At 36.6% G+C, this 21,456-nt stretch overlaps 1 long non-coding RNA gene across 1 annotated transcript in view; it reads left to right on the forward strand.

Moving 5' to 3' along the window:
* The first annotated feature begins 11,630 nt into the window (after window positions 1-11,630).
* Window positions 11,631-21,456, forward strand: part of LOC138718591 (uncharacterized) — a 126,205-nt gene continuing 116,379 nt past the window's right edge. Inside the window, exon 1 of the long non-coding RNA XR_011337111.1 lies at window positions 11,631-11,732. This is a non-coding gene — a long non-coding RNA (uncharacterized lncRNA). The remainder of the gene's footprint in view (window positions 11,733-21,456) is intronic.

Genomic DNA, 21,456 nt, shown 5'->3' on the forward strand with positions numbered 1-21,456 from the left:
CCCACTTGTCCTCCAACTACTGGACTAGAAGAGGAAAAGCTTTCTATAGATCTTATACCATGCTTTTCAATATTTCACTGGAATGAGACCCTTCAGAAATCTTAAATACCGTGGGATACCTCAAAATATGTTCATGCAACTGAATGTATACCTACCTACCTAATTATGAAGAGAGAAATTACTCTCCAGGTTGCATTAACTATATTTGACTCTCCTCTGCATTTGTTGGAAGCCTAGTCATCCATCTCATACCTTGCCACTTGTATTGTAGAAATTTAAAAAGAAAAGTTGAATCCTACCCTATGATGCTATAGATAAGCTGTCTTCTTTGCTTTGTTCACTGCCTGATAGAGAGAGAATTTGAATGTCGAGTGCAATTACATTGTTAATTCAGAAGTTATCACTGATATGGTGCACTATATATTCACTCCTAGTCTGGGGTCTGTCTTACACTGTGCTAGACAAGTAAGAGGAGTTCACTTAGTGCTTAAAGCAAACAAACTAGTACATTCTGGGTCTTTGAACTCATCACATTAGTGTCATCCAGAGACTTGCTGTAGATTGTGAAAAAGTACTGCAATTATTATTAGTAGGACTTGAGTCTTTGTTTTACACAAAGAGAATACAGGTTGTATTTTAAAAAAAAAATTCATCTTTTTTCCCTTCTGAGCACAAAGGCATTTCTTGAATTAGATGATCAGCTTACTAAAGACAGAACTTTTCAAGCTATGTCTCTTTGAAACATAAATTTTTAATGCATATATCTCTTCAATGCCTAGAGATGCTCTGTGAATTCATGACTTGAGCTGGAAGTTCTACACTGGAGGTCATGGCCCAAGTGGAGTCATGTTGGTTACAAATTGGATTTCTTGTCTACTAGGAACTTAGTTACTCAGACCAGTATTTAAGTTCATAATACTGATGGAAATAGAACCAGTTTTATAAAACTGGCTCCATAATTTAAAAGTCTGGAAACTATTAGTAGTGGTTACTGTAAGTAATTGCAAATAATCAGCTACACAGGTAGACAGAGAAAATCTTACTAGGTTATTGGTAAATAAAGTCTAAAGCACTAGGTACATTTTTAAATTGTGGTATTAAAAACAAGTGAAAAGGTTTTGGAACTAATGATACTCATGCATATCTTTCTCACTTATTTTCTGCTGGCTTTAGTTGTTCAATGTTTCTCTTTCCTTATTTATACTGTCAAGCTATACTGCAAACCTTTTCAGCAGGGCATTTTTATACCTTTGTGTCTTCAGCATATGTGCAAAATTCAGCACTACTGAGATCAATATCATTACTATTAATAGCTCTGTTCACATGCTTTTAGCTATGTTAAATCTAGTAACAAGATAAAAAATGTTCATTGAATCTGCAGGTTATTTACCATTAGAAGTGTTGATGTCTTTATGGCTAACTAATATTTGAGCTATATTGCTTTCTTTGAAGTTGCTATTTTTTAAAAAAATCCAGCTTTGTGTATACTGATAATCTCTGAAGGTTAAACTTGTTACAGGCTAGTGAGAACACAGGGGAGACTGAGAATTGAGTGTTTGCTCTTTTATTCTGGGCACTCTTCATTTTCGGAAGCTTATACTACAGATTGCATATTGAACTTGCAACATTTGAAGAAAAAGATTAAGTTTCTGAGCTTTTTGGTTTAGTTAAGTACTCCCCGTGTTTGGGAAGGACACTTAAAAAAAAGAACAAACTAAAAAAAAACCTGGTACTTTATATCGGTATGTAGTAATCAACAATATAGTTATACATTGTTGGTATTTTAATATGCAAGTTTGATTTAGGCCTTTTCTTCTTGACTTTCACCAATTCCTGGCAAAGTTGGGAAAAATTCCTAGAATGCAGTATAAAAATTATATCTTCAAACACTGAATAATGTGACAATATTACTCCCTCTTGCATTATTTCTTTTAAATTATTTATAAATAATTATGTAGACCTGGTTTCATGGAGCAGTACATGAAAGGGGCCTACAGAAAGCTGGAGAGGGACTATTCATAAAGGCTTATGGTGACAGGATGAGGAGGAATGGGTATAAACTGGAGAAGGGCAAATTTAGACTTGATATAAGGAAGAATTTCTTCAGCATGAGAGTGGTGAGTAGTGATTTGTGCCCCAGATGTGCATCTTTCTCATAAAAAAAGCCACATGGAAGATGTCTTCTTTATTAACATGTTGTTTGCTGTATCTCAGTTTAGGCAACTTTAAAATATTTGCTGGGTATTAGCATGTACATATCTTAAGAAATTAGATGATATCTTTACATACACAGTTGAAAAGGACCAGAACATCATAAAACATCACATAGGAAGTGAGATAAGATTAAGTTCAAATGCATACCAATATCTCATCCCCAAATCCTTTTTCTCCCTCATCAGGAGAAAATCTTTGTCACATCATAGTGCAAACTTTAGCCTCCCCTTACCTACACTGTGAACTGTCCTGGCTTGACATTAGTATGTATCTCACATAACCTGGTGGCAGTAATACAAGTCTATAGATTTATTCATAGACAAATCTGTCGACATCTTACAAGAAAAATTATTTTTAGGTAACCTAAGTTTAAACTGTCCTGCTAGGTATAGCTTAGAGTTTAACTTGCTGGAAAGCAGCTCTGTGGAGAAGGACCTGGGAGCTGTGCAGGACAAGTTAAATGAGCCAGCAAGGTGCCCTCATGGCCAATAAGGCCAATAGTATCCTGGAGTGCATCAAGGAAAGTGTGGCTAGCAGGTCAGGGGAGGTTATACGCCCCCTCTACTCTGCCCTAGTGAGGCTGCATCTGAAGTACTGTGTCCAGTTCTAGGCTCCCCAGTTCATGAAATACAAGGAACTACTGGAGAGCATCTCTCTTATGAGGAGAGGCTGGGAGACCTTACGAGGAAAGGTCTGTTTAGTGTGGAGAAGGGAAGACTAAGGGGCAATCTTATCAATTCTTATAAATATCTGTACAGCAGGTGTCAAGAGGATGGATCCAGATTTTTTTCATTGGTGCCTTGTAACAACAGATAATGGACAGATAATGGAACACAGGAAGTTCTATCTAAACATGAGGAAAAACTTCTTTACTTTGAGAGTGACAGAGCACTGGAACAAGCTACCTAGAGAGGTTTTGGAATCTCCTTCTCTGGTGGATTTCTTTATTAGGAAAGTGAACTTGACAGTACAATCGTATTATTTTTTGTATTTTTTTTTGATAGGATAGATTTAATTTTCTCTATTGTAACATGTATGGTGCTATGATTTGGATTTGTGATTAAAATGATGTTGACAATACACCTTTATTTTGGTTATGGTTTAAAAGATCTTTCACAGTGTCAAGCCCTTTTCTGCTTCTCATGTTGAGAAGAAAGTTGAGGTAGCAGGCGGTCATAGCTGTGGGGCCCATCACATGTAGACTTGAGATACCATATGGCAACAAGCAGGTGCAGTTGGGCGAAGATGTAGAGGATATGACAACTTGAAATGAAAGAAGCTATAAAAAGCACGCCAAAAACCCATATGCTTGCCCCCTGCCCACCACCTACAGGACCTCCATTTCTTTGCAGGACCTCCAAGACATCAATCCCTGAAGACACTGCAGACCCATGGTGGTGACTGTTCTTGCAATCCATTCCTGAACTCTTGCTTAACTTTCTATCTTTGTTCCTCACTACCATGATGCTGCTCAACTTTCATCTACTGCCTTTTGCAATAAAGAAATACTTTTATGGCACTTCAGCTCATTTTTGTCTTTATCTCATCTTGGGGATTCCAAACAATACTTTCCTGGCTTTGGTCTGGGACTCTAACAACCTGCCAACAAGCAGGCTAGTGGTGTAAAAGAAGCTGGGAGGGGAAACAGCTGGGACTGCTTGTGGCAGCTGACCAAAGGATATCGCATCCCATATAATGCCTTACTTAACGATAAATGCTGGGGGAAGCAGAAGGGGAAAAAAAGCTACATTTGCAGTTATGATGTTTGTCCTCCCAAATAAATGTTACACCTGATGGTACCCTGCTTTCCTGGAGATAGCTGAACATCTACCTGCTGATGTAAAGCAGTTAATTATTTCTTTATTTTATTTCCCTCTTGTGCACTCTTTCTTTACTTATCAAGCTGTCTTAATCTCAGCCTGCAAGTTTTCTGATTTTTACTCCTCCAATTCTCTTCCTCATCTTATTTTGGAAGTAAGTGATTGACTGTGTGGGGCTTAGTTCCCTACTGGGCTTAAAACACAACACTTCTATAGCTCCTTCTCCAGCAATATTAAAAACTGAAGGAATCACCTTGCTTTTCCTGAAGGTAGATTTCAAAGAAGAAAGTGTAGGATTTATAAAGCTTTCATATTTTTTAATACTGCTGAATGTGAAATGCATTAGTAAAAATATAAATGAAGTGATACACAATACACACAAGTGTCTGTTAACAGAACCACATGCTAATATTTCCCACTTACAATCATATTTCATGCATTTAATTTTCTTTTCTTTTTACATTACAGGAGATATAATTTAAGTTTGAGTTATAGTAACCCCAAAAGTTATTTTACTGGAAATAAAGAAGTGATCAACATAAACTATTTCACTGGGAGAAAAGCAAAGGTATAGAGAGTTAATCTTGTTATTTTCTTCTTTTTACGCAATTCTGTAACACTCAGAGTGATCCAATATTTGTTTTTTATCTTTTTCATCTAATCTTACATTAATTTCTTATCCCTTTGGGGATATTCTCTATTTGAATCAAAATTCTGCAGATGTACTTACGTCAGTGTTCAACACCGGTTTTGATGGTTAATTAGCTACAAATCTGCAAAGACATGGTCCTATTTTAAGCATTTGATTTCTTTTATATTTTCAGTTGTAACAAGGAACAGGATTCATTAAAACTATGTGTGATTAATGTATTTTCATCAGGTATTTTATTTCTGCCAATTCTATCCTTCCACAATTCCACTTCTTGGATTGCACCAGGAAGCTTTAGGAAGAACATTCTTCCAGATCAATGAATGTAGCTTTGTCTTTGTAAAGATTCACTTGTACATGGACTTCTTTTTGTTTGCAGTTCCTATTACCAAATAATTTCAATTGTGATGCCGACATCAATTTATAGCAAAAATAGAGCTGAGTTGAGCACATCTAGGAGTATGAGCAGTGCATTTCAAGAGAATAGAGGCTCAGACAATGTAATGAAGATAAATTCTAGGATTACAGGAAATTTAACAGAAAGAAATCAAATACATGAGATTTATCCCTGCCCATTGTTAGCTCACACACAAAATACGGAACATTAATCACTGATACTGTCTGTTCATTTCTAAAATAAGTTTGCAATGATAATAATAGTCCATTTTGGCTTCATTCTAAACAGAATGACTATTAGTCCAGAATGTGTTCTCATAGATTAAGCTTGAATTAATGGTTATTCGTCTCAAAATTCATTCATTCATTTTTGTTTAATAATAGCCTTAATGAAATGAAGAAATTCCTCAAATCAGTAATGTTGGAAAGTTATAGCTACTTGAAAACTGTTTCATGACTCGTGTGAAATAAATCAGTCATGTTATTATACCTGATATAATATAAATGGGCTCAGCATAAAATTCATGTTCTGCACCCTAATTCTCACTTCTGTTGACTGAATCCTGAGGGTATGTTCATAGCACATAACACAGCAAAACAAAAACAGCCCTGGGAAAAGTTCAAAGTAATTGTTGGTTCACAAAACATGGTTCAGAGTTGTGGATAAACACTAGGGCAAATCCTAGAAAATATATATCATTATATGAGTCCTAGTTACTAAGCCTTCCCTCTGAAAGACTATTTAACTGAGGCATGCTGCATTGACTGTTGTATCTTCCATTTTCAGGCTCAGTATAACTACACCGAGATCATGAAATTCCTTCTGGAGTCAAGACCCTGAGGCTGTAGTTTAGAGGTTTAGGTTCTCTGCCAAGCAATAATGTATTCCCTGAGAGGTGAATGAGGGAGCAATTAAAACATCCTTGCTTATAGCAGCTAGTATATGTAGTATCGGTGAGGGCTTTGCTTTCCAAAGTTGTCCATTATATGGTGGTGAAGAAATTCATGCAAAATCAAATTAGATGTTTAAAAATAGAATTTTTTACATAGAAAAAAAAATGGTTTCCAAAAGAAAGAAACTGCTATATATGCAAAGGCAATGTAGGCTATGATTTCTGCTGCATGAGATGAATGGTAGTTCACATACTTCACTCTGGCACGTACTTAGTTTACTCAAAATATTTTTTAGCTTGAGGGGTTTCAGAACTTTAATGTGAAATTTATTGATGTACTTTTTATTATTTAAAAGGAAGTTGCTGTTGAAAACATCACAAGCAGTGTAAATTATTGTTTATGTGTCAGGATGTAGGTGCCACTGTCAAACCTATTTACAAACATCAGTGTTCCTTTTTAGAACTAGGAAAACATATTTGGTTAATCAGAATATATTTCTGAACTTGTATGTGATTGTATCAAGCATGCTCTGCATTAAATACTACAATGAAGTACCTGGAACAATAGCTAGTTGTACAGAACATAAACTAAATGTGGGGCCTAGGATAATGTGTTTCTTCTAATTTCAGTTCGTTTATAAACTTAGTGGGATGACAGAATATTTGCTCTTACATTTAGAGAAATCCTGTACCTATAAGAAGGAATGAATTATGCCAAAAATAATTCTAATCCCTGGATACCATCTATCCTCATGGAAGTGAGTGCTCTATGAGTAAGGACTGATTATGCAGAGTGGTACGGTATAATTCTTTGTTTCTGTAACTGAACTTTCTGCATATTCTTAAATGTATGGCTTTATCACTAAAGAAAAAGAACAATTTGAAGTATATATTTCAGCAAAAGAACAATGAATGGAGTAGAAAAAATGGTGATAAAATAATGGCTTGCCTAGCAGTTTTCTAACACTAGTTTAAAAGCTAACTATTCCAAAATTAATCACAATTACACTCTCAAATGAGGTCTCAACAAAACAGCAGACTCTACTGTGCTATCATACAGCCTTTTGTTGATATAGCAATGTCAGATGGGAGGTGTTTTTCTAACAGAGCTGACATAGTTATCCTATGAAAACTTTCGCTTTTTTATAGAGGATTGGACAATACCTAAATACAGCTATGTGTTTAACCATAGCAATTTCAGCTTCTTAAACTGATAAGTGGAGGAATTAAGGGCTGCATAAAGATATGTTAATCACAAAAAGGACAAGGTCAAGTCATATGCTAGTCTCTAATATACAGGGAAAATATCTCACTAGTGATAGAACTGTTTACTAGTTCTTGGATCTACAAGAAAATGAGGGATAATATGGATATTAAGTATTAGACTGGTTCTACCCATATTTAGGTGTACTGTATAAAAAAAAAGTAAAGTACAGTTGCCATTAGGACAAACAAGGAAAAAGAAGTACAAAATATGTTATCTATGTTACGACAAAACATACATGAATTCCTGGCTTTGAATTAGTGAATTCTGCAATTAATTCATGTAAGATATTATACTTTATTTATTTATTTATTTTCGTTTCCATCATTTGACATTGTAGAATTACGTCTTGCATTGGCAATTCATTGTTTAAAGTGGAATTACTGCTAGTCTGAAGCTACATATAGCAGCAAATAAGAATTAAATGGGAAGGTAAAAAGTTAAGGTCACTTTTGAGAATTGTATTTAGCATTCATAGATATCTTTCCTGCTCTGAATTGTCAACCTAAGTGTTTATCAAAAGAAGACGCAGACTTAAACCTCGACTATTTAAACTGAAAAAAAGACCAGGTGTTATAATTCCAGGTTTGGATGCAAATGACATTTCTCTTTAAGAAGCAATACATTTTGTTAGGTAATTTATGTAAAGATAAGAAGTCATGAAGCAGGCTGCCAAGTTCTCACTGGTTCATTTGTTATGATTTTTGCTTTTGACACAATGTCAAGGGTTCAGATCTCAGAGTGGCTCTCTATAATGCTTTACTGATATAAGAGCTATCTGTACTCTGGGTGACATTTTAAAATTAGCTCTCTGGCAGTTATCCAAATGTATGCTAAAAATCATAAGAGGCATTTTCAGATAAAAGTTGGAGATAACAGCACTCTCATGGACAACATCTCTCCTCTCAATAAAACTCACTCAGATACCCAAGATTGTCTGTGAGTCATTGCTGAGCATGTGTAATGGTTGCTTCATTTTCTGCAGTTCCATATTGTAACAAATAACTCATTACCCTTCAGAGATGCGCAGTATCTAGGATTTGAGGAGCATTTTAAAGTCAAATTCTATTTAGAAGCCACTAATTAATGCCACATAATTTTTGTCACTTATTATAAATTAACTCCTTGAATCTAGCAACTGTTCCATTCTTCATATGTCAAGGTAACATACCCAGATTCTCTGAAGAATAGCCTGATCAGTGAAGAGTTAGTAGACAACAGAACTCTAAAATAACTGAAACTAACATTCCAGATCTTTGCGGAGTTAGTCAGTAGAGCTCCCTGGAAATGGTCCTCAGGGACAAGGAAGCAAAACAGAGCTGACAGATATTTAAGAATGCTTTCCATAAAACACAAGAGTGCTCAGACCCCAGGTGTAGGAAATCAGGCAGAGAAAGGAAGAGATCAATGCGACTGAGTTGAGACCTGCTGGTCAAACTGAAGAGCAAGGGGGAACTGCACAAGCAATGCAAGTAGGGATGGGTAACGTGGGAAGAGGATAGGGATATTGCTTAGTTGTTTAGAAGCGGGGTCAGGAAGGCCAAGGCACAGCTGGAGCTGAACTTGGCAAGGGAAGCAAAGGGTAACAAGAAGGGCTTCTATAAGTGTGTCAACTAGAAAAGGAAGGTCAAAGAAACTGTACCCCACTGATGAGTGTTCACCCCCATGGCGACCTTAGATCAACAGATGAGAAGGCTGAGGTACTTAACAACTTCTTTGCCTCAGCCTTCACTGACAACCACTCTCCTTACCCTTCTTGGGTCAATGGATAATAAGAAGGGATAATAACCTCTCTACTGTAGGGGAGGATCAGACTTGTGACCCCCTGAGGAACCTGAACTACGTCAATGGCTTTTCAGAAGTCCAGATAGATTGTATCCGTTGCTTTTCCTGTGTCCATCGATGTGGTCACCATACTGTAGAAAGTCACTAGGTTGGTCAGGCAGGATTTGTCCTTGCTGAAGACATGCTGGCTGTCTCGAATCGCCTCTCTGTATTCCATGTGCTTTAGCATAGGCTGGACATTAGGAAAAAATTCTTCACAGAAAGGGTCATTGGGCACTGGAACAGGCTGCCCAGGGAGGTGGTTGAGTCTCCTTCCCTGGAGGTGTTTAAGGCACGCGTGGACGAGGTGTTAAGGGGCATGGTTTAGTGTTTGATAGGAATGGTTGGACTCGATGATCCGGTGGGTCTCTTCCAACCTGGTGATTCTATGATTCTATGATTCTATGAAAAGTCTATGGGACCTGATGAGATGGATCCCAGAGTCCTGAGAGAATTTGCTGATGCGATTGCCAAGCCACCCCCCATATTTGAAGAGTCATAGCAGTCAGGAGTGACCAGAAGAAGGGCAGCATTGTGCCCATTTTTAGAAAGGGTAGAAAAAGATGACCCTGGGAACTACCGACCTCCCAGCCTCACTTCTGTGCCTGGGAAGATCACAAAACAAATCATCCTAGGTGCTATGCTAAAGCACATGGAATACAGAGAGGTGATTTGAGATAGCCAGCATGGCTTCAGCAAGGACAAATCCTGCCTGACCAACCTAGTGACTTTCTACAATATGGTGACCACATCGATGGACACAGGAAAAGCAACGGATACAATCTATCTGGACTTCTGAAAAGCCATTGACGTAGTTCCCCCACAACATCCGTCTCTCTGAATTGGAGAAATATGAATTTGATGGGTGAACTGTTTGGTGGATAAGGAATTGGTTGGATGGTCATATTCAGAGAATAATGGTCAATGGCTCAACGTCCAGATGGAGATCCATGACAAGTGGTGTCCCTCAGGGGTCTGTACTGGGGACAGTGCTGTTTAACATTTCCATCAATTATATAGATAACTAGATTGAGTGAACAGTCAGCAAGTTTGCATATGACACCAAGCAGAGTGGTGCAGTAATCACACCAGAAGGATAGGATGTTATCCAGAGTGACCTAAAAAAGCTGACAAGTGGGCCTGTGTGAACATCATGAGGTTCAACAAGGCCAAATGCAAGGTCCTACATCGGGGTTGGGGCAATCTGCAGTTTCAGTACAGGTTGAGGAATGACATGAAGGAGAGCAGGCCTGCAGAGAAGGATTTGGGGGTGGATTGGATTGATGAGAATCTTGACATGAGTTTGCATTGTGTGCTTGCAGCCCAGAAGGCAAACTATATTCTGGACTGCATCAAAAGGAATGTGGCCAGTAGTTCAAAGGATGTGATTCTCACTCTCTGCTCTTGTGAGATTCCACCTGGAGCATTGTGTCCAGTTCTTGAATTCCCACTATAAAAAGGATACGGAACTGTTTGAGCTGGTCAAGAGGAGGGCTACAAAGATGATCATGGGACTGGAGCACCTCCTGTATGAGGACAGGCTGAGAGAGTTGGGGTTGTTCAGTCTGGAGAAGAGAAGGTTCGGGGGACACCTTATAGTTGCCTTCCAATATCTGAAGCGGGCCTACAAGAAAGATGAGAAAGGACTTCTTACAAGGGCATGTATGGGTAGGACAAGGGGGAATGGCTTTAAATTCGAAGGGGGAAGATTTGGATTAGACATTAGGAAGAACCTCTTCACTGTGAGTGTAGTGAGGCCGTAGAAAATGTTTCCCAGGGAACTTGTGGAGTCCTCCTGGCTCAATACCAGGCTGGATGGGGCCTTGAGCAGCTTGGTCTGGTGGGAGGTGTCCATGCGCATGGCTCCAACATGTCCCTGCACATCTAGCTCCAACGACCTAGATGATCTTTAAAGTCCCTTCCAACCCAAACCATTCTCTGATTCTATGATTCTACATGCAAATGGGATAAGTAGGTTAACATGAGGGTAACTGTTTCCCTAGGATTCTGTTAAGCACCAAGTTTTCCCTGTAGGTCTGATTAGTCTTCTCGAAGGGAAGTTTTTTTACTCGATGTAACAGGAATGAATAGGACCAGTGGTGTGGACCATTTGACACTGATCTTTTTGTAAATGTCTTTTTGAGGTCTTAAGTAATTTTCATTTTCATTTTCCCTTTCAAGTCAGATTTTTTTTCTTTTCTTGAATATGTACAGTTCTCATTTTATCTTGCTATGACATATTTAAATATTACTGTCAGTATTGGTGACAATTTTGTGGTGAGAGGTACTGAGTACATGCTTTTTCTCTATCTCTGAAAAATCTTTTTCTTATAGGTAGGTTAGGAACAATATCAAATGTTCTTATAAAGCTTTTCATAATTTTCACAGTAATACAGGTTTAGGAACTTAATGAAATCTTTAGGATTTTGATTAGGAAGGCATACTTGACATACCTGAATGTGTATAATAAATGTACACAAGATACTGGATACTACGGAAACCATGGTATCTACCTCTGATGACTGATTTTTCTCTGACATTATTATTACATTGATAAACTCTTTGTTAGGCTCTCTACTGATTTATGTAAAAGGAAGAGACCAGGAAAATAAAACTGCCATGTTCTGACCCCCAAACATCTTATATGTGAGGGTGTCCTTGTTCCTCTTGTGGTAAGAAAACCATATATTTTTACTGATGGGAACCATTAACCTATTAATCTTCAAATTTATGTTACTTCCTTTGTAAACACTTTCTGATTCTACCTATAACTCTCTGGTAAAAAATATTAATATTTGAGCAACTGTGTTTTGATAGCTGATGAAATGGTATTTTTCATCTTGTGTCAAGGGCTTTGTGTACTCTTTCAGTGGCTGAGGTATCAGTGTGTTAAGTACTGTTCATTTAGGAAATAAAATTCAAGTCAAGAAATATAATCAAAATCATTTACTCCTTTGTACCTAATTCAGCTGAACCTGTATTAGAGGTTTTGGTGACACAGAGCTAATAGTTATTCTTATGAATTGCCTAATGCATTACAGTAGGTAGGCTGAAGTCTGAGGAAAAAGGAGTAATTTATCTTTATCAGACTACAGTTACAGCTGTGTTTGAGAGAATCTGAGAGGTTACAGCACTCTAAATGGATTTGCTGTTGTATTGACTGAATCCTACAAGAAGACACCCCTCTTGCCCAAAAAAGTTAAAATAATAAAAAGAAAAGACAGAAAATCCCTGGGGCTCTGTGCAGAATGGAACAGGGGAAACATAACCAACACCAGATAAAAGAAACCCCTTAACTTTGAAATCTACAATGGATTTCCATATATGTTCAAAATCCACTATTAAATGTCAGATTTGCAAATAAATTATCCCTTTTTAATTGAACTTGGCATCACATTTTTTAAGAAAATATTGCTTAGGCCCCACCTGAAAGTGAAATTAGGAGTCTTTTCAGTTTCAAGCCATCTGATCTTTCTTTCAGAGCCCAGAGAATTGATGCATGGGAAATAATTGAAAATTTGTCCATTTCATATGCTTTTGATGCGTAATATTGAAACTACAATGCCTTAGTCAAAGTATTTGTACATACTGTGCAATATTTGATAAGGATAGTGGGAAGATGCTCATTTATTCAGCATCTCATGATTGCTAGTGTTCACTAGTGAAAATACAAATATGCAGTCCCAGTTTTTACCTTTACATCCCTTCCTGCTGCAAAACACAGTTCTAATGTTAGTGAAGTTAGGCTGGGAGTGAGAACTACACAATGCAATGAGATGGTGTTGAAGATGGTTTTGAATAGGAATGATGGGGAATAGAGATATGTCAAGGGCAATTGATTAGGCAGAGGCAGCTGCTTTGTAAGTAGTTTTCTGTGATGTACAGGAGGTCAGCCTGTACAATTTTTGGCTTATTAAGAAAGTGTAACAAATAAGAGCAAAAGTATATCTAGTTAAAGTACAAAAAAGTGTTAATGAAAAAAATGCACCAACAGAAAATGGATAAGGCAAAAGTTGAATGTGCATGGAATAGCTGTAGAACATTTTAAAGGTAGAGAAAAAAAGTTTGATTTTTTCACTGAAGGAGGTGAAGAGTCACGGAGACTAATGTCTTTTGATGAATATATTTTGGAAGGACTAAAAGATCTTCTTAAAAGAGGCTCATTTCAGAGGATAGTCACCCAGCCAACAGTGCTGTGACCTCTATTATTTACCTGTACATTGTTGAAACATTTATTCTTTATTTCATTGATATATCTTTCCTTCATTATCTCTTTAACTTACAGGGCATGTGAAAGAAATTAGGAAACTATTATGATTCTTGTGTTCCTTTCAGTAATACATTCAAGTGATCTATAATGTAGGTGATAAGTCATTTTGCTACACATCAGGTTCCATTCGTCTACAACATGTTTGTATAATATAATACAGAGAAGGCTCATTGCTACTTTTACAGCCTAGTAAATCACAAACTCACAATATCACTGAGGTTGGATTAGAATGAGGAAAATATTTAGGCTTCATCACCAATTCCTAAGATTCATATCAGTAGGATGTTATAGAACCCCCCTCTATCTGTATTATGAACTTTTCTGCTTCACTTAGTTGCGTTTACTTACATATGTGATCCAGTTTTTATCATACAGAAAACCAATTTGCAGACAAGTGAAGTAGTTCCCAAGTAGAAGTAGCACCACTTTCTGAAGAGCTTTTTTTCTCTTTTTTGCCCCTTAGGATGCAACAATCAGATCTGAATGAATAGCTGAACAACTATTCAGAGCATAGCACAATGCTAACAAACCCTCTTTGCTGAGACCACACACAAATCCATAATTAAATCAACCTGCATAGTCTGATCATTTATAATTTCATTACAAATTACTTAAAAGTGAAGTACTACCCACATTTTTATCATACTGTGTTTCGGACAAACAAATACATTCAGTACACAATCTTATTCCAAATAGTTTTCCAGAATTAAATATATGTGTTAGATGCCCTAACAGCAAAAAAGACATGTTGCCTAAGAAACTGTCTTGAGTCTGCCAGCAAAGGTTTACAGCAATATTAGAATTACAGCCACATTGCCCCAGCAATGCTGGTGAAAATAGACCCTTGGGACTGAATGATTTCTCACAGAACCAACATTTTGTATATGTAAGATTATATGAAGTAGGAGCACCAAATTTAAAATTAGGAAAGCAGAAATGTGTACTCTAATTTTTATGTAGAGAAATGGCTTTAAGCTGTTCTTCTGCAGTCTGACTGCAGCTCCTATTTGATTGTACCACATGCAATAATATCAGGCAATAATCTACAGACATACGATTTAGGTGACAAAATTGCTAGTTGTAGATAACTAATGTGACTGAAGTGTATTAGTCAATAACTGGATATAAACTCTGATTCCAACTTGAATGATAGGCATAATAGTCAGTGGTGCAAATAACAAAAGTTTCTGAGAAAACTAAACTAACACACTTAACAATATGAGGCAAATGCTGTATAATTTTGGTGACTTAGGCCTCTGGTATAATTTAGGACATGTTTCCATCTCTTCTTATTCTGCTTTGCTCTGTGATGCTTGAAAAGCTTTCTAGTCATACAAACAGTCTTAACAACGGAAGGACGGACTGATAGTAGTAGCTGAGACTGTGTGTTGCATATAATGAACTTGTTTTTAGAAAAGACCGGGTTGATACCTTTTGTATGTCTCATTTCCACTTGCAGTGTAAGCTGGTAGAGAAACCAGGAAGGCCAAGGCTTCCTGCTAGACCCCAGTTACTTTCTATCACTCTGCTCAGAAAACTTGGGCTTGCTGTCAATGTGCTTCAGGGAAGTGACATTCTGCAGCCTCAACAGCATGCTGCTCATTGCGGCCTCTGCTCTGCTAAGAATCAGGTGCAAGATTACACTTTTTCATTTTCCCTTTTTCTCAAGCTTTTCTCTGGGTTTTAGGAAATTAAAAGGATGAGTAGGTAGCTGCTTAATTTATTTTGTCAGCATGACTTTTTGGATTTAGATTTCCAAAGCTGATTAGGGGATTAAGCTGCACAACTGCCATTAATGTCAACCTCCTTTTAGTTAGTTTGAATCTTAAAACATACTTCTTTGGGTTTTGCAATTTAATGATGGTATAAATTTTATATACAAATTACGGGATTCTGTAACAGGGAACGTTTGGGACCAACTTTTTCTCAGTCAGTTCTACAAGAAACTTCTTCTGGACAACTGAGAGAACAGGTCAAGATGAAAGGAACTAGAATGTGTCCACAAATAATAAATTAATTAATACAACTTTCTGAATGTTTGCAATATATGTTTACTAGTCAGAAATAAAATTTCATTCACTCGTATCAGTGATAATTAAACTACTGAGAACCCATATAAGAAATCCTGATTTTAGGAAAGCTTTGAAAAAATTATGAACATAATTTTGTAATAAAATATTTAGAAAATATGAATCTAATTTTAAAGATTGTTGTCCAAATGAAACAAAAAAACGGCTTCTGTAATGAATCAATATTTGTTTAATTTATTTTATTTGTATTTTGTCACATTGATCATACTTACAAATGTCACACTTGGATCTATATTTTCAGGTTCCATAAGAAAGGTTCATCAAACAAACATTGCATGATTTGACAGTACAGTACTCTTTTGTTCCTGAAGTTCAAAAGAATAATTAATTACACTGATGCCTAGGATGTTTGACTTTTCATTTGAGATGTTCCTATTATTTCAATAACATTTCTTATTTATCGTCGGGACTGCCATTGGATTTGAATGCAAAGAATGAGAAGTCTGTTTTGTTTTTCTGGCCATCATTGATACAGATGATTTGAACTGTTCCCTTAGTTATTTTTTTTTAAATATATTAATATCCTTTAAGCCTATTTAGCACAATAGAGCACTTAATTGCAAAGAATTCTGCCTGAATGTCTTTTTTCCTTTCCATTCATCATAAAAGGTTATTTTCAATGATAATGAAGTAGCACATGGAACAACAGTTTAACCTCATCATTGCTATTTAGAAATGTCAATTAATCATTGATAGTTTATTATGGAGAATCACATTAATGTACTTGTACATATCAAAAACTAGCCATTATTTCCATGAGATGTTCAGAATATTTTACAAAGCTCATATAGGGAAAGAAAATAATGAAAATACTTTGGTAATGTGTTTGGTTCATGTGTATATATACATATAGGGGAAAGTAAACGTTTTGAAGTGTGCATCCACTTCAGTCTGTAGGAACGATGTACACAATATACAGATACACAAAATTAAACAGCTTCGATTTTGAGATCAGGCTCAGACTAGAAGAATATTATAGCTACTCTTTGTAGCAGGATGCTCTTCCTTCATACAAACACTTTATAAAAGATGAAAGTGTTGTTGATTTTATTGATATTTTTAGGCACTCAGCAAATTAATCAGGAAGTTAGTTTCAATGAGAAAGTGGATCTTATATTAATTTGCTTAGTTATGGTTTCAGATCAGTATTCTATGAGCATATTTTGACTCATATTATGGTGATGAATTTTGATTTTATTTTTTATTCTTATGCTATTAATCCACAGCGAGATTCCTCAAATTATTGCAATAGAAATTATGTCATGTTTGCACAGAATGAAATTTTTGGAAAGGTTGAACGTCAAATGTACTAAAATTTAAACCAATAATATTGTAAGTAAGTGCAGTTGTTTCAATTGGTAGAACAAAAGAGAATCTTTTCTCAGTCTCTGGGAATCTATCATGAATTCTGTGAAGTCCTCAACAACACTTTGAATTTCAATTTCAGTTTCACAAATAGAAATTAAACCCTGGGTTTTAAACTAGGAAGCATTACATTTTTTTCATTAAACTGTAGAAAATTAAACTAACAAAAGAGCAATTTTATACATTACCTTAATCTGACATTTTCTGTTGAATATCAAAAAAGACCATTTTGTACAAAAGACATTTTTTGTACATTCTGATGGGCAAAATCTTGTTGCATTATGTACCAACAGGATACTATGGATGATATCTTGTGTTGTTATGTTATTATAGGTTATACAAGGCAAGCTAAACCAAGTTGCAAATCTAAGTCTACAGCTGAAAAACTTCGTATATACTTTTATATCAAAATATTGTTTTCTGGAAGCAATGGCATTTGTAAAAATTAAATCATGTTTTCACAATATTTTGAAAAAAATAGATATGTAATAGGAGGCAAGAATACAAACAATAGTCTCATGAAGACCACAGCTCCTCACCCCAGTTCCATAGAGCTCCAGGAATACATCCTAGCACTAAGGGAGGTGAAAATAGCTCTAGAACAAGAAGCAAAACAGTCAGATTTGAGTGCTATAGTTCTGTCATCTACTAAGACCTCCAGACTACTGAACATGTATCACTTAGACTTTCAGAGCTCATATTTTGAGGGTTGATTTTGTGCAGCAGTTTCACCCAGGACCTTTTATTCTACCATTGTCATGGTTGTTGGGAAAATTAAACAAGCAGTAAAGGTTTTCTGTTGTGTTCAATTATTTTTTAAGTGGTGTTTGAAACTTTTCGCAGTGAGATTAGCACACATGACACAAAATTAATTTTACCATCTTATGGTTATCAAGGGATCAACTGCATTATTCTTTAGAATTTTTGCATTAAAATGTACATTTCTATATATGTCTATGATATCCCAGTCTGTTTAACAGACCTCTCTCCTTTTAGACACCTCTGAAGTCAATCCTGTTTACACTTTCATTATGAAAAATAACATTCTAGTTTGCAACTTAAAAGTGGATGTGGGCAAGATGGAAAGTTTTGGAGAATCTTTAATATACAAATAAATGAAATCACAACAGTAAGTCAGGATCAGCCTTTTTTTTCCACAAGGCATGAATATTACACTCTCTGAAAATAACTCTCAGAAAAAATTAAAATCAGGGTTCTGGTACGTATGGTTTCAAGTTACACAGCTGCAAATCCAATTTTGGTTGTATGTTGTGTTCTATTCTCCTTAAAAAAGGCCATCTGCAATAACTCTGACTTGTTCTGGACATTTGAACAAATTTTGCACCTTGCAACAAACAGTATCTACTCCTAGTACTGTGCGGACTAGTACTGTGTGACCTCTATGAAATTTAAAGTTCTGCAAGCCACAGCTGCATACCAGTCATCCTAGGTACATTTTAAATAGTCATGATTTTGTGCATCCCATTATAGCATCTGCCCTTCTGAGGAACACAAAGCAAAACAAAATCTCCTTTTTCCTCTCAGGAGTCTCAGCTAGCATGTCAGACTGCAACGAGACTAGCACACAAAAAAGACCTAAATCTAAACTGCATTTCTGTCCAGCCAGCGCCTGCCCTGATATGCCTCAGCCTCTCTTTTCTCACCCCACCTTCCTCCCAGCTGAGTGACCTCATGCATTCTCCCTCCTGGGTACAGTGGTTTTTCTTTTCTGTTCCCTGAATAATGACTTCTTGTTTGTGAGAATACTAATTGACACAGATTAAACTTGTGGCGAGGATGTGCAAATAATTAATAAGTTTGAACCACCAGAAGCCCAGGCCCTAGACAGAAAGTTCACCACTCCCTACATAACATACCTTCCCAGAACTCCTCCTGGCTGGCTGAAAGCTTTGCCCTACTTTACACTAAAAGCTTTTGCTTTTAAACCTCCTCATCTTTGCCAAAACCATTTCTATTCTCCCAACACCTGTCTGTTTCCTCTATCCCCCCAAGTTCTAATTCTCCAGAAATTCTGGATAAAAATAACGTAACCTCCTTGTTGCTTTCCCTTGCTGTTTCTTTCATTCATTTCCCAATCTTGTCAGTGTTTTGTCATCCTGTGAATACATAGCGTCTTTGTGAGAAAAACTATATACATTGACAAGTTGCTTCCCAAAGCTAGACTACACCATAATACGCACAGATTGTGAAGTCATACAAGAAAATGATTTCGAACAACTGCTTTCTCTGCTTCTGCACAACATGATTAAGGCCCACAATGGGTCACTAATTTGAGTTACCCTGAGGCCAAAGTAGAAACATACCTTATAGACAAGTAAATCCAAGAATTTACTGTTAGTGTAGCTAAAATCTGAAGAGTGTAGTCATTATTAGTGCACCTTTAACTGCTACAGAAAATGAAGTAACATTGCAGTTTACATGCTGCTTAGTTTCCTCCCCTTTTCCTGGTTTTATGCCTACTATCTCCCTCTCCCAATGCTGTTCTGCATTATATGGTTGGTAGTTTCACTCTGCTGGTGGAGGTCAGAGGGTATTTTGATTTTTTCACACTATTTTTACCATATCAGGACAGTGTACCATTAAGGAGCTTTTCTAGTTTTGCCAGAGCTGCAGCAGACTTTAGTGGTCTGTATACTGATATTGGATCTGACAGTATACCACAGCTATCCTCCTCAGTATCTCATGATATCCCTGCCACTGGCTAGAAATTTATGTCTGAGTAGAAAGATGGAAGGACATTGTTTGTTTTTTTTTTTCTGGCTAGAATACCTGGCTAAGCAAGACTTTCTGGCACAATTGCCTAACACATCTTACATATCTGTAATATGCAAGTCACATATCAAGGCCGGCTGCATCCAAGTGGTGACCTCACTACTCTTGTCTCCAGATCTGTGTGCCATTGTTATTATTGCCTGTGTGGAGCTATGCATGAGCAGTGAGAACGAGTTGTAACAACAACCCACCTCAGTAATTTTCATGTATTTCCTTCAGCTCTGAGTGCATGCGCCTATCTATGTAGGATAGCTTTATGAAGCTTTTTCTGCTGGTACTGAATGATTGCAAAGTTTCCTGTTTATCTTAGTTGACTTTGCATTGACTCCTTGATGATTCTTAACTTCTTATAGTATATAACTCCTTATACCTATATTGCTTAGCTGAGCCAGATGCATATAATTTATTTGCAAGTCTGAGATATCTTTAATGGATTATACAGAATTTATACAACTACTCACCATGCCTCTGAGCTGAAAGTATGCTTTTTTCTATTATTATCTGTTATTACCTGTGACTTCTTAAAAAAAAAAGCAATAAAAAAACCCAACCAGAGCCATCCAACATTACAAATAATAAAACTTGTAAAGCAGACCACAGACACAACTTTACCACACAGACTTTACCACAAGAAAAGTATATATTTTGAAAAAGAAGAACATTTTGATCTGTAAACTTGATCTTCCATTCCCTTTTCAAAATTAAACTGTCTGTTTCTGTCAGTCTGTATCTTCTTTCATACACCTCAACACTGTGTTCTCAGACCAAGCTCCTTCACCAAGGGTGCTTCCATGGTGTGGTGCCTAAATATACTTGGAATATCGATTAAAAATGTGAGGCACTACTTATCTCTATACAGATAAGACAGCATTGAAAAAGACCTCCTAATATTTTCCTGTTTACTCTATTAACTAAAACAAGAACAGCATCAAGAGTGTCCTGCAAACCACAGACTTACTGTTCCTTTTTTTTTTGTCTTAAACACTTTTTCAAGCCATGTTTGAGAGATGAAGTGATTGAAACTAGCTTAAAAGAACCAAAACAACGAGAGTGGTTTTCACACCTGTTAAAGTATTTGCACCAGCATGGCAAAGAGAGATCACACATCGATCACTGCAGTTTCAGAAGGGGCTCAAAGGTGATCAACAGTAAACTAATTTTAAATATCAGAATCTACCTTTTCCACGAAAAGATATTTATTGATTCACTTGTAGTTAATGTGGAGGATATACATCAATGTACATTATAGGTTTCGGATTTCTGGAAAGTGCTTCTTTTATGTCAATATGGAATGGGCAGATATTGTTTCTAATTTGTGTCCCTACTTCTGCTTGTAATTCACTAGCACAAAACCAGCCTCTCTATACTGAAAAATGTGAAAGGAAGAGTAAAATAACAGATATTAAAAAACCTTTAAAGATTAATTTATTAACATGAAAAATAGTCAAAAATATTTTTTATACAGATGTTCATACTTAGGATGTAAATTGAACATTTATGAAAATTAGCCAAAAATACATTATTTTTTATTCTTGGATTTATATTGAAAGTCATAGAATCATAGAATCATAGAATAACCAGGTTGGAAGAGACCCACCGGGTCATCGAGTCCAACCATTCCCATCAAACACTAAACCATGCCCCTCAGAACCTCTTCCACCCATCTTTTAAATACCTCCTGGGATGGTGACTCAACCACCTCCCTAGGCAGCCTGTTCCAGTGCCCAATGACCCTTTCTGTGAAGAATTTTTTCCTAATGTCCAGCCTAAATCTCCCCTGGTGGAGCTTGAGGCCATTCCCTCTTGTCCTGTCCCCCGTCACTTGGGAGAAGAGGCCAGCACCCTCCTCTCTACAACCTCCTTTCAGGTAGTTATAGA

Source organism: Phaenicophaeus curvirostris, chromosome 3, assembly GCF_032191515.1.
Source record: "Phaenicophaeus curvirostris isolate KB17595 chromosome 3, BPBGC_Pcur_1.0, whole genome shotgun sequence".
Taxonomy (NCBI): domain Eukaryota; kingdom Metazoa; phylum Chordata; class Aves; order Cuculiformes; family Cuculidae; genus Phaenicophaeus; species Phaenicophaeus curvirostris.